Genomic DNA, 14,695 nt, shown 5'->3' with positions numbered 1-14,695 from the left:
TATTGGCCTCTAATGAACTTAACCCTTCGTCGTAAACTCTTTTTTTACCATTAGATAAGAAAATCCCACACGCAAAATCCCATAATATGTTATTTAACATAGCAATATCTCGTTGGCGCGTCGAATCCTGAAGGCTTTCCTAAAATCTAAAACTGAAGCATCTGCTTGTGTATTTCGTTTCCCCGATTTCTAGATATCATGAATAAAATTATCCATTATGCTTAAATCCTGTTCCCAAACTTGTGTCTATTATACAAGAGTAGGTATGTTTTTTAATCGCGAAAGGATATTAAGTTTCTTGCGATTTTATGCTGTAAGCGTTTTTTGGGGGGCTTTCCACGAATTATCATCAGTCCAACAAATTAATACAATAGTCACATCTCACTCAGAAGAATTGTATTTTCCATTTCCCGATTTGGGGTAACACGAACGATTAAATAAATTATTGGCGCATACCCTAAATTTTGCTTACTGATATGCTTTACTGATATCTGAATATATTTTACATATTCTCTGCAATTCTATTGAAGTTACATGTTCAACAGTCAATATGGAGGTCAGAAATCTTGAAGAGGGGAAGGGGAAATAGTGCACGGTGAATGTTTCTTTCTTCATTACTTCTGGTGTCACCAAATACGTGCATTGACTCTCGATTACGGTGAAAAACGACTTCTTATCGTGATACTACATTTATTACAAATAAAAGATTGCTATTCTAGACTTATGCTTGGCAGTGATCTTTGGTTCATAGAGCCAGAGTAAGTTACAATTATCTAAATAAGTTCATATGAACAATTTTATCTAAACTACTCCATTACACAGTTATCATTTATTAATGTAATTATGTATTCTGGGTGCGGATATCATCTCACCAGGACTTGATGTGATTTTTCATTTTTTATTAGTTTATCTCCCGGTTAAGGTAGGTTTTTGGATGGACATAATTACTGATTAAATAATTTGTGACGCCTAGAAAAACACAATATCCTACTTTACATCAGGATCCCTCTTCATCTCTAAATACTTTCTTCCTCCCTTCATCCCGTCCAACATCCCTATCCTGTTCCTTCCTTTCCTCTTTTGCCTAACATTCCGCCTCAATTACAGTCTTCAACATCCCGCTGCCGGCCAATACCCCCCTCAGCCACTTTTCCTGCCTCCATAGGATTGCTGCCAAAAAACTCCTCTCTTCGCCCACCATACCAAGTACTTCCTCGTATGTTTTCTTCTCTGTCCATTTCACCTTCTCCATTTTTCTCCACACCAACATTTCAAAAGCCTCCAATCTACGTCTATCCTCATCCCGCTTCAATGACCACGTTTCCGCGCCGTACATAGCTACGCTCCATATCAAAGTTTTTACGAGTATTTTCCTAATATGACTCAATGACCCTGTTATCAACTCCCTCCTCCTTGTGAAAGCCTCTTTGCCTGGCGCAATTCTTCTCCTTACGTCCCTACTACTTTGACCGTGTTGGTCCAAAACACTTCCGAGATACGTGAACTGTTTTACCTGCTCTAGTTTTTACTCTCCTATTTTAATGCTTAGCTTAGCCTTTTTCTTTCTATAAAATCGCATAACCTTTGTTTTATTAATATTGATTCTCATCCCATACCTGTCGCACTGAATTTCCAATTCACCCAGCAATGCTTGCAACCCCTTGGCTGACTGACAAACTAAAGCTTGGTCATCAGCAAACCTAACTGATTTTACGAATTCCCCGCCCACTTTCATTCCTATCTCCAGTCCTTCCCATGTCTCTTTAATCATTTCCTCTCCATACAGGTTGAACAGCAACGGTGATAATGGGCAACCCTGCCTTACACCTCTTCCTAACACTGCCCAACCGGACTACCCGTTCCCCACTCGCACCTGAGCAGTCTGAGACATGTACAGGTTGCGGATTGGCCTCCTTTCCCTCCAATCTATTCCTATCCTATTTTGTGCAATATACTCATTAGTTTTTCCCAATTCACTCTATCAAACGCTTTTTCGAAATCTACGAAAGAGGCAAATACCTCCTGGTTGTGTTATATATTCCTCTCGATTACTGCAATGGCATCACGCGTACCTCTCCCCTTCCTAAACCCAAGCTGATCATCCCCTAAGTAATCATTTGCCCTACTCTATATCCTTTTTTTAATGATTCTGGGAACAAACTTAGCTGCGTGGGATATCAAACTTATTGTCCTGTAGTCCTCACATGATGTAGCCTTTATCTTTTTCGGAATAAGAACTAAAAATGATCTCACAAAGTCTTCCGGCCAGATTCCTTCCTCATTAATACTACGAATCAGCCCATAAAGCCGCTTCCTCCCATATTTTCCTTAACATTTCAACAGTTCCGTGGGAATGTTATCTACCCCCACGGCCTTATTTAGTTTCATCTCCCGTAATGCCCTTTCTATCGCATCGTCGAGTATGCCTGGACCTAAGTTATCTCCCTCTACGTCATGCTCCTTTTCAATGTCTAACTTTGTTGGTCTAAGCTCTTTAGTACACAGTTCTTCTATATATTCCTTCCATCTCTCTCGGATCTTTCCTGCGTCAACTATTGCCTTACCCGCCTTATCTCTAACTGTTAACATAGATCTTCCTTTCTTACTTCCCGAAAAATATTTAACTTTGCTGTACAGCGCACCGATTTCACCCCTCCTCTGCAGACTTTCCACATCCTCGTACTGCGTCTTCCACCATGCTTCTTTAGCTTTATTTGTTGCCCGCCTCAATTTTTTGTTCAATTCTTTGTACTTCATTTTGCCTAATTCTGCATTTACATTATTCCATTTTCTCCGCTCATCCTTCTTTGTAATCAACTCATCCGTGATCCATCGTTTCCTGGTCCTTTTCGCAGTAACTGTTCCAATAGTGTCTTTTGCGGCTTTCGATAACTCTTCCTTGATACTTTCCCGTTTTTCTTCGATAGTACTTGGATCATTACCATCCTCCATGATTTCCTCTACCGCCTGTTTGTATTCCTTCCTTTTCGAACCATTTCATGCTTCTACATTTCATTTTCTAACCCGCCGCCCCTGCCTTATCTTTTTGAAACGTACGCTACATTTCATAACAACTAAATTGTGGCCTGAGTCCGCATCCGCTCTCGGGAAGCTGTGCGAATTTTTCGCACTATTCCTAAACCTGTGTCTAACCAGGATATAATCTAGCTGATACCTTTCTGAGTCGCCTGGTATTTTCCATGTATGCCTGCGTCTTTTGTGGTGTCTAAACCAAGTGTTGGTGATGACTAACCCCTGTCTCCTGCAGAACTCAACTGCTTTCTCCCCGCGGTCATTCCTCGTGCCTAAACCGTAGTCCCCGACCTCGTCACCATCTCTTCCTTTGCCGACCGTCGCATTCCAATCCCCCATCACTATCAAATGTTTCCCTGCAGGAGCACACGCAATTATGTCCTCTAACTGATTGTATATCCTATCGACCTCTTCTTCCTTATGATTTCTCGGTGGCATGTATACCTGAATAATAACCAAGTTCGTCGGTTCTGCTTTTACCTCTACTAGTAGTAATCTATCCGATACCTGCTCTATGTTGACTACACTTCTCCCTACCTCTTCATTTAATACTAGGTCAACCCCCTCGTTTGCTCTCGTCCCCGCCGCTGTATATTATTCTAAAATTACCACTCCAGTAAATCCCCGCTCTCCTTTCATTCCACCTCGCATAGACCTAAAATATCATTTTTTCCCAATTTTGCCTCCCCCGCTGCCGGGCACGATACATGGCCGATTGGGCCGAGCCCCGTAGTTGCCAGGACTCAAAATCTCTGTATCGTCCACCATGTTAATCTTGGGAATGATAATTTCGGTGGTTTCCCGTTGCCTTCCTCAATAGTGTTTTTAACGTGACACCATCACTGACTGGCCGCCCCACTAGGGTCAGATGCCATTGCAGCCGCCTCACTGAGGAACAGACGCTGCGTGGACTACCTTTCGTCTGGCTCCTAACCTTCGACCTATCTGACAGGGGTGACCCTACCAGGAGTAATTATCAATACTCCCGCCAGCACTGCTCTAGGGGTCATCGGAACGCACAAGCCCTTCCACGACGACAAGGGTGTAGTCCCGGGAGGGGATCGTTTATTACAAGATTAAATAGTAGTTTTATTTACCTTAATGAAATAAGGACAATTTGCACTTTTCCACAGTTTATTTAACGTACGACGCGTTTCAACTCACAGAGTCATCATCAGGAACAAGACAAACTAAATAGTAAGGAGACCTTATTTATATGTACAGAAGATGTGGTTGGGGAGGGAGAGTCGTGTAGGGGAGAGGAGGAGGGGGGGAGGAGAGGCGGAGAGGTTATAAAGAGCGAAAAATGGGGGGTTAATGACAGGAAAAACCGCAAAGTGGTGGACAAGGGGCTGGAGTATCGGGAGCGGGTTGTTGTATAGCAGGGGGTTAAAGGCTTAAGGACATAGGGAAGGAATTATTAGTAGGAGATAGTGGGGGGGGGGAAGATGGGCTAAACAGGTAACTTTCTGGGAAGCAGAGCCCACTGCTGGTTTTAGTGGAAGGGATGAGCCACGTGCTGCGAGGGGGGGAAGGGGGGGGGGAATGCACTATTTAATTCTTGGAAAATATGATGACCGGTGGTATTGGGCAGTGAGAGACCTTGACAGGGGGGGGGGAAGAGAGGAGAAGGTAGGAGGGTGTAGTCATGAAAGAGGAGGGGCAGTAGGATTTTGATTCTTGAGTTTATTAATCGTGAAAGGGATCTTGAGGAGGGGTCAATGGTTCACAAAAATTTGTTCATTTAGGAGAACATTGTGGTCCTCCTGCAGTAATGCAATAAACTGTGGAAAAGTGCTTATTGTCCTTATTTCATTATAATGAACTTCCACGACCTCAAGCCTGAATCTGTTGAATTTATTTACCTTAGTTTGAAAAAGGAATTTGTCTCTATTGATACCTTTATCTGCTGCTTTAAGTCAGGGCGATGGGGGCTGGCAGATTGTTACAGGTAACCAGGCATTGGACTAATTTCTTGGTGGTCAGTGACATCCGGGAAGTTCAATTTTTACTTCCAAACGTTGAGATCTAGAGAAGATGATTCCTTAAATCGACCCTTCGGATCTCAATTAGCTGCTCATCGAATCACAGCCGACCCAACGTGGGGATGAAATGATTGTGCGAAGGTCAGGAATGCCACAGGAGCGAATTCAGCGAGATTCGCCGTGGACTCCAGCGATGAGGCATCCCGGTCGCCCTCCTCAAAGCGAGGTTTGGAGCCCGGAAGAGGGCGCTCGGCGGGTTCGTTTAATTTATCTCTCCTTCAGAAATGGGTCCATTTTGAAAGCGGCCTCTTAAATTATGTCGAGGCAATTACGGACAGTGTAAGAGGGGATTGTTTTATTTTTTATTAGGATTCCCCTTTCGCCTTCATTCCATATGGGGGGCGGGGGGAGAATTAATAACCGATCCGTCCCACCTCAGCGCGTGAAGCAGGTATTGTTCACGGTTGCGTCCACCCAATTCCCTATTCATCATTTCAGATAATATATTAGCCGTTTGGGAAACGTCGGCTATTCATCAGTAGAGCGGGGATGCTGCATTGTTATTGTTGCTCCACACCCCCCCCCCTCTCCTCCCGCTCCGTTTCAGGGGGGCGGGCGAGCGCATCCCTCCCCCCCCTTCCTCCCCCGCCCCGCCCCCAATCACCCCACTATCTCTCTCCCACGCCTTCCAATCCCTGCTCCCCGCGCGCATAATAATAGTGGTGGATTCCTCGGATGGAAAATGGTTGAATTACGTCTCGCACCCCCAGCGACTGCTCTGCGGCCGCGTCTCGAGGGACGACGGGGAGACCGCTTTCCCATGACCCCGGCTCGGAAAAGGAAATAAAATGACCTGGAAAAAATTCCTCCCTAACAACCTACGGAGGAAACCCTGCATCTGAGTCCGGCTTCGTTCGGCTCTCCCACCCGCACAACGCCCTCCACCCCCCCTCTTATGGTCTGGGGATGATTTACACCCCCTCGCCCTTCCACGCCCCCGCGCGACCCCCAGCCCACCCCACCCCCCCCCGCTCTCTCTCCACACCCCGAACCCTTTTTCCTCCGTTCCACCCCACTCCACCCCCATTCCCTTCCGCTCTCCAGTAATACCCGGCCGTTGCATATCGAACCCTTTCGATACACACACCCCCCTCAAGGATATCATATTTCTCCTCCCTCCCTTGGACCTTTAAATTTTCCCAGTCGTAGATTACTGGAGGATGGTGATATGCCACGTTGCCACATCTCCAATTGTCCACGGCTTCCACCTCGCCGGACTGCGTGCCTTCCACTTGAGGCGCCCGTGAGTTTCACATTTTACAAAATGGCTTCTATTTCCCGTTTTGTTGATGTTTCTTCGTTTCATTCCGCAAACTCGTAGTTCGTGACCCTTGAACGCTGAATCATTCTGAAGACGGCTATCCATAAACCGCTCTCAGGTAAGTTGACACAAATTTGGCTAGTCTTGGTAGAACAACATAATGCCATCATTTTGATGCATATTATAACATTATGTGGGGAGAAGTAAGTTTACGAAACCTATCGTATGTTATGGAAAAGCATTTGCCATCAAATTTCCCATCTTACATAACTATGATTTGGTGGCGTTTGCGGTTCATGTGCAGAACTGTTTTTTCCGTGCTATTCTGATCTCGCGCCATAAATTTCCTTCCCCTTATTGATCAAACATAGCTCAAAATTAAACAAGAGCGAGTGCAATGAATTAATGTCGATCCCCATTCCGAATAGTGGAATGGGAATTGCATGCGGCTCAGGGCTTCCACATGCGGTAAGAGCAGTGCTTTGGGTGATCGACGAAGAGTGAGAAGAGAGTCGTCGTCCTTGGGGGAAGATGTGTTTTGGTTTCGGAAGAGTATCCCAGGGTATCATCCGTGCTGCTGCACGCGTGAGGCCACTGCAAATTGAGGTCGCCAGTCGGAAGGAATATTGAGCACAATGATGTTCTTGTGCTAATGGTCATCGTGGATTTTGAAACGGTATTGGCTCAATTAATAAGAATTGTGTAGATGGAACGAGTAAACTGAGGAAAGAGGCGATTGACTTTCGGGGATCTTAATTCCGCTGATCAAAAGAAGGCACCTGCTGGCTTCATCGAAACGTACGTCAGTTTCACGCCAGTATTTTTATCATTCTGAGTGGATTTAGTGAAGAAATTGATCTTCTGTTCGTTTAGACTAAGAAACGAGGAGATGTTGTGAAGATCTCGAGAGAGAATGATGCTGGAAATTGTCGACATCCAAGGACCTGGGGCACACGTTGGAAACGGTATGGCTGTTTATTGTTTTTCGCATTGGCGGACAAAGAAAAGGGCAAGCCGGCTGGAGGGAAGGGTGGTTTTAAGGGAGAGTGTTCCGATTTGATGCGGGAGTAAGCAGAGTGAGAACTAGGGAAGATGAAGTTGACTAGAAGAGCGAATGAATGAGAGGCTTCAGTAAAATGATCCCCGAATTGGCGATGAATATCCGAGTGCTAAACTTTGAACACTGTTCTAATATACTTATATGGTGTTTTAATTTATTTTTTCTTCTTTGGTACACGCACTTTGCTGCCGACTCATGTTTCTGCAAAATAGAGAAAGTACATTTGCAGTGCATCCTCAAAGGGATTACAAAAGTCCTCGTTAGATATACTTGGAGTTGCAATGAAACGTAACATCCAGCTGTGATTGCCATTGCAGTCCCACATTCCCATTAAGTTTCCAACTGCAGTATAATTACGCAGTGACCAAATATTTGTTGTGCAGGAGCCTTTTTAAATTTATCTCGATGCATTTCAGTCATACACCTCGAACCATCTCTTATTTTACGCCTAAATACCTAAATAGGTACACAAATGTTTAGAATTAGCGAAAACTGAAAGGAATTAGCAAAATAACTGATATGTTTTGCTGATTTAGGAACAAATGAAATCGTTTTAATTCACCACTTTAAAAGCTTGGGAATACGTGTAACCGGTCTTGTCACAATTGTGCTTGAACCTGTCGTAGGGGCCGAGACGGCCTGGGGAGCTTTGAAATCATACCAGTGGATCAGTGGCGAAAGAGACATTTATTGACCCTCAGTTCCCATGGATTGGCATTGCCATCGTACTCACTTGTAGCGCGAGAGAGAGAGAGCGAGAGACCGGTACGCTTGGATGCACGAGCGGGCGGCGGTGGGCGCTGGGAAGAGTCGGCAGACGCGGTCACGGCAAGCGTATCCTAGTCGTCTGTCGGGGGCCTTCGGATCGTCTTGCACGCAGTCACGGCGAGCGTAACTACGAGGGTCATCCGGAAAGTAGTACCCGTTCGTGCCGCATGAAGTGCTGACGACGCGAGTAGCCGCTGGACGAGGTCAGATAGCTTCAGTGGCTTGTCTGCCTTCTCTGAGCCAAGTTGCGTGACGCTAGCATTGCCTGTGTTGTTTCTGTGATTGTTTACAATGTTTAAAAAAATTGAGAACGCCGCCAGTTGTGAAGTGAGGGCAGTGATTTAATTCCTCAATGCAAGAAACGTTCGCCCATGTGATATTCATCGCCAATTAAAGGAGGTGTATGGAGACAATGTAATGGACGAGTCGTCTGTTCGGCGGTGGTGTCGCAACTTCAACATGGGGAGGGGGAACACACACGACGATGAGCGTTCGGGCAGACCGTCTGTCATTACAGACCAACTGGTGAGCTCAGTTGACGAATTCGTGAGGAACGATCGGCGCGTCACAATTGATGACATCTGTGAGCATTTTCCCAATGTTTCTCGAACAATTGTTCATGAAATTGTTAAACACCATCTGCATTATGCAAAAATTTGTGCAAGATGGGTCCCTCGCGTATCTCAATGAGCTGGCGGCGAAGGACTATGCAGCAGGAATACAGAAACTTGTCACACGTTATGACAAATGCCTTAATTTGCTTGGAGATTATGTTGAGAAGTAGTTTAAAGTATCCTCTTTCAAATAAAATTTTTTATGTTTGTTAATATTTACTTTTGTGTCTTTATTTCACGAACGGGTACTACTTTCCGGATGACCCTCGTAAATCGTACAGGACGCGGTCACGGCAAGCGTAACCCGGCGAATCCTGGTGACCGCGGCAGTGCGTCCGTTTAAGTGTGATTTTCGGGCCGACCCTTGCCCTCCGCCGTGCGCCATCCCGGTGCCATTCTGCACGGGACCTCCCCCGCCACCCGTGTGCGTCAGGGCGGCCCCCTTATCTGCGCTAGTCATACCCCCGCTCTTCCTGGTATTGAAGACCGAATGAGTAGGAGCGGGTGGGTAGGGTGGAAGTTTACGGCTTTCAAGATCAGGAAAGCAGTTTGATTAGCAGATTTAGAAGTTAGCAAGGTATTTTAAGTCAAATATTAGGGCCAATGTAGAGAATAATTTATCCTTGTCTAACGTACTAGTCTCTTCCATTGCACTTTAGATATCCCTCGCAACAGAGTCGAAAGAGTGTTCGTAAGAGCCAGCATAGGATCAGTAGTGTGAGGCCCTATTTCGTGGAAACGGTTTATCGTTGTGTAATAAATCAGAAAATATTGCTCGCTATATTTCTTCGTACAAGGCGCGTTTCAACGTTTTACGTCGTTTTTGCTCGTATTGTTGTTTCGACATCAGTGTTTGAAATTAAACTGTCGGATTTGCAAATGGCTGACGTCTCACCGTGCAAAAAGAACCAGAAACTTCTCTCCTACCATCCACTTTCCGCGAATTTTCCCCACCGCAACACAGGAGCCCTTCTCCCCTCGTGCGAGGGGCGGACAGAGGCCCTTCGGCACACAACTAGGCGACGCCCGACCACGGGGTCCTCGCCCCCCCCCCTTGGGAATCGACCCCTCTGGCCCCGGTGTCTCCAGAGGGAAATATTTTCGAAGGTCTCATCCCTTGTCCGAGGGCTCGACCGATGTCGATAGGAAAGATTATCAAATATATCACCTTGACGAGAATCGTAGAATAAAGCTTTTATGTCGAGCAAGCGATTAATCTCTCGACCAATTGAAAGTGATTCAAGAGCTGAAGATGAAAATGGCAAAATGAATGGACTAAAACCCTTGCAGAGGCGTCATTGAAAACCCATCGCAATCGCAGGTGTGCCGATAGCTTGCGCAAGTAATTTCTTCGTGGTCTTCTTATAACGATCCCATATTGAGAGATCACTTTTGGAGATTTGGGCTCTGAAGAATAACTCAAGAGCGGGGTGCGTCGAGTGAATGACTCCGCGGCAGAAGCAGCAGCAGAGGACTAGCGCACCCTCCCACCGATGGAACAAACCTCTCCGAAGGCGCACGCCACTCTAACCTACTCCGCTACTCCTATCTGCCTTCATGTAAACTGCTTCATCATTAATATTTCATGACACTGAAACATTACTATTTTTTCAATTTAAAATAGCGCCGTAATATAATGGTTTTTCGAGACTTTGTAAAATTTATATTTTCTATCACAGTGAATAATCCGCTTTATATCGAGACCGCTTTAGTCACTAGCTTGTATCGCTTTTCAATCTCTCTCTTCCTTTGCTCTTACTCTGCGAGTCCAGGCGCATGTTTCCAGTGAATGCATACGAAAATATTTACATTTACATAGTACCCCTCAAGCCACCATGCGGGTGAGTGGCGGGTGGTGTTAAGTAAACACCCGTAAAAGATAATAAAACCCCATGCAAAATCCACAAATTCTTGCCAATCTACACCCGCAGAGGCGTATGTATTCATGTTAAAAACCTTTTCAACTTTCAGGCATGAAAAATACTTCTACTATCATGCTCATGCAACTACAAACATACCCAATGTCTATGCAACGTTTGATGTTGTCCTGACTTGTAAATTGCATGTTTTTAATATTTCTAAAGTGACTTTGGTTTCTTACTTTTATGATTCCTGATTGTTCGGGGAAAGAATGAGTATTTGCATCAATCGGTACTGGAATCTATCTCCCTTATTTTATCTTTGTGGTCTGATCTACCTAAGTAGTGTGGGGCCATTAGAATTCCTTCAGTGTCATAGTTAAAGTCGTTTGTTCTGAACCTTTCTAAAAGTCTAAGCCTCGCTTGTTCTCTCCGCACTTCAAGTGGTTCCCAGCCTTAATCCCCTAAGAGACCTGTCACACTTGTTTTCTGATCATAACAATTTTTAACGAATCTAGCGGATTTTCTCTGGACTTTATCTAATTCTTTTTGCCAAATTTTCTCCCAAGGATCCCAAATACTTGCGCCATATTCCAAATAAGTTGTAACTAAAGCAAAATAACACCTCTCTTTAATTTGTTCATTACATTTCCCCCGCCACCCGTTTAATGAAGCCCAGTTTCTTTAAAGCGGATCCGCATATTGCTCCCCACGAAAGGCATAGTTTTAGAACTACCCCCACATATTTAATTGAACTGCCGTCGATCTGAATCCTCTTGTTCATAATGTATGTCCTGCCTCTTCCTTCCTTCCTTTGTATCAGTGGAGGAACTCCCTCCCTGAACACAATATATGAATTCCATCCCTCGGGATTCCAATATTATGCGTTGCTTTTTATGAAAACGCAGTCAGTACTTGATGTTATGGCAAGCAACCCTGCTCCCATCGGGGCCGAGGGCCGAGACGCTCCACGGAAAAGCTCCCTCCGCTTCGGATCCTTCCTTTGCCCAACCTCAACTCCCCAGGCACTCGAACGGGAAGGAAAAAACTACGGAAATGACTTCGGGACGGAACATTTTTTATCTTATTATTTTTCCATTTTTTTAGTCCCCCTCTCCTCCGGGCTCAACTGGGCTGTGAGTGTATTTAATTCATTGCACCACGCGCTCCGTCTGACGCCGAGGCACACCCACTCCGTTCTCCCCCTTCCCCCCCCCTCCCCCCCACAAATCGGCCGCCTCCCCCGCTGCCGCTGTTGGAGGCGCGGCGTGAGAACGAGAAACCCCGGCCCATGTCCCCGGCGATGGACGCGGTCACCGAAGAACCAGTCGCCTCGACAACCCATCCCCACTCCAAGAGACCGGGAACATTCCCTTGTTTTCCTGTTTCCTCCGGGGCGGGGCTTGATGGCCCCCTTGCTGTTTGTTGTTGGATTGGAGACGCTCCTCACGAGAAGGCAGCGCCTCGTTTTCTGAATTTACGGTTGCGTTGCCCTATTGTGCAGAAACAAGAAACGGTGCTGCAATTCACGCTTTTGGGCAGAATTTCGTGCAGCAGTCTGAAAATTAGGAAAGGAATTGTGATTACCTAAGAGGCGCAGGCATAAAGGAAATTAATTATAGGTACACTGAGTTAAAATGAGAGGAAAAAATTGGCTGTGGAGTGTAAAGCTGTATGGATCCGAAACCTGATCTCTGGGGTCGAACATTGGTTTGGAAGGTTTTGAAATATGGGTGTGGCGGAGAATGGAGAGGAAAGAGAGGGCGAAGATTTAGTTTGCAGTCGTAGTTTTGTGGCGAAAGGAAGTTACTGTGGTCCAGGCCCGAAGGATGCACGGGAAGGGGGAGGAAGAAATATTGAGACGAAGACCGGAATGCGTTGAGGGCCATGATGGAAGAGAGGATGGCGACTAATCGCGGAAGCGGGCGGATGGGAACAGACTTTGAAATAGCTATGGTGAAGGCAAGGCACTATGGGATGAAGAAGGGGTTATTCTTGGTTCGTAAGGAGTAAATTTTCGGAAAAATAGATTTATATCAGATATTGGTAGGTTGCCTCAAGTGTCTTCAAAGTACATCCCTTGAGCGCCGACACACTTTTGCTTGAGCGGCTTTTCCACGACTCGTAGGCTCCCTGGTAGGCGGAAAGTCCTCAAGGGTTTTATCATAAGAGCTTTTGACGAAACGGTTGCCCGGCGTTGAACCATCTCAATTTTTCGAATGAGGTATTTTTCACTCGAATCCCACACGCTGCATGCGTATTCTAAATGAGGCCTTACAAGAGCGTGGTAACAACGTTCCTTGACCTTCGAGTCACTTTTGCCGACAATGCGTATAATAAATCCCAATTTTTTATATGCTTGCCCGCAGACTTTACGTATGTGAGTCCCCCAAGTCAAGTCTTTCGTGAACGTAAAACGTATTTTACCGTACCAAATACTTCCAGGTTAACTCCAGCTAATTTGTAAGCAAATCCCGTTGATCTTTTAAAGAAATTTACCACCGAATATTTATTATAATTTAGTGTCAATCCCCAGTTAGAACACCAATTAGTAATGCAATCTAAATCCTGCGCTAGAATAAAACGATCCTCATCCCCAGATATCTCCCGATAGATCACCGTGTCATCCGCGGACATCCTAATTTTACTTTTCACTTCGCAGTTCAAACCATTAACAAAAATCAAGAAAAGCAACGGCCCGATTACAATTCCCTGAGGTACCCCCGAAGTCACTCGTACGCTGTCGGAACTAGCGCCATCAAGGACTACCCTCTGTTCCCGCTCTGAAAGAAAATTTTCAACCCAATTTATGGCGCCCTTGTTTATACCCACGACCTTAAATTTATGAATGAGTTTACCATGGGGAACCTTATCAAATGCCTTTTGAAAATCTAAGAAGATGGCATCCACTTGCCTACCTCTCTCACCAGATAAAGGTAAATCATGTGTAAATAATCCTAATTGGGTTTCGCAGGAGCGGGTTTTCCTGAATCCGTGTTGATTGTCACTTAAAAAGTTAATATTGTCAAGGTGTCTCATTATTGAACTGACAATTATGTGCTCTAAGATTTTGCAACAGATAGAAGTGAGAGATATAGATCTGTAATTACTGGGGTCCTCCCTGTCCTCTCTTTTAAAAATAGGCGTTATTTGCGCGGTTTTCCAATTCTTAGGGACTTTTCGCTGTGCGAGTGGTTTGTTAAATATAACTTCGAGATAAGGACAAATGTTAGAAGATAAATGTTTAAAACCAGCGCCGGTATATTTTCGGGACCCGGGGAATTGCTGGGTTTAATCTCTTTGAGCAATTTGACTATCCCTTCTTCATTCGCTGTAATATTTTGGATGGGTTCAGTGTGCCTTGCTTCTTGGAGATACGCGGTGGCAACATATTTCGTGAAAACGCTTCGGAAGAGTTTATTTAGAATGTTAGCTTTACCCTCACTGTCAGTGTGAATGGTATGGTTACAATCCCTTAAGCAAGCCACGGTTTGCTTACCCTCTTTTACTTCCCTAACATATAACCAGAAAGCTTCGGGGTCCAAATGCTCGCAAAGTACTTTACGTTTAAAGTCTCATAAGACGCTATGCCATTGTGTTTTAGTTTTAACTTTAGAAGATCTACACCTATCCAATAAATGTTTATTCATCGAGGATAATGTGTTTACGCCCGCTTTCTTCACCCTAGAGTGCAAGATTCTCTGCTTTCGAAGGGCTTTCCTAACGTCATTATTGCACCACCTGGGGTCGCGATTTGTTTTAACGTATTTTATATTTCATGTAAATGCATACGTCCGCGTGAGTTTCTTACCTCGGAAGTCGGTGAGTGGTCAGTGGTGTTAGACCATCGGTCCTTGGAGTAACTGACAACTTATGGCCCTAAGGAAGGACATTTTGCCCTCGCCGGGTCACAAACACTCGCCGCGTATCCAAGGCGAGGCCTAAACAACGCTCCATACCGCAACGACAGCGAAATCGCACGAAAACATCCCTACCCTTTTACGTATAATTACATTTTAGGAATTCTTTCAGAGAAGCTATTCTTTCATGACAAC

Source organism: Hetaerina americana, unplaced genomic scaffold (assembly GCF_022747635.1).
Source record: "Hetaerina americana unplaced genomic scaffold, ioHetAmer1.1.p SCAF_47, whole genome shotgun sequence".
Taxonomy (NCBI): Eukaryota; Metazoa; Arthropoda; class Insecta; order Odonata; family Calopterygidae; genus Hetaerina; species Hetaerina americana.
This window is presented reverse-complemented; position numbering follows the sequence as displayed.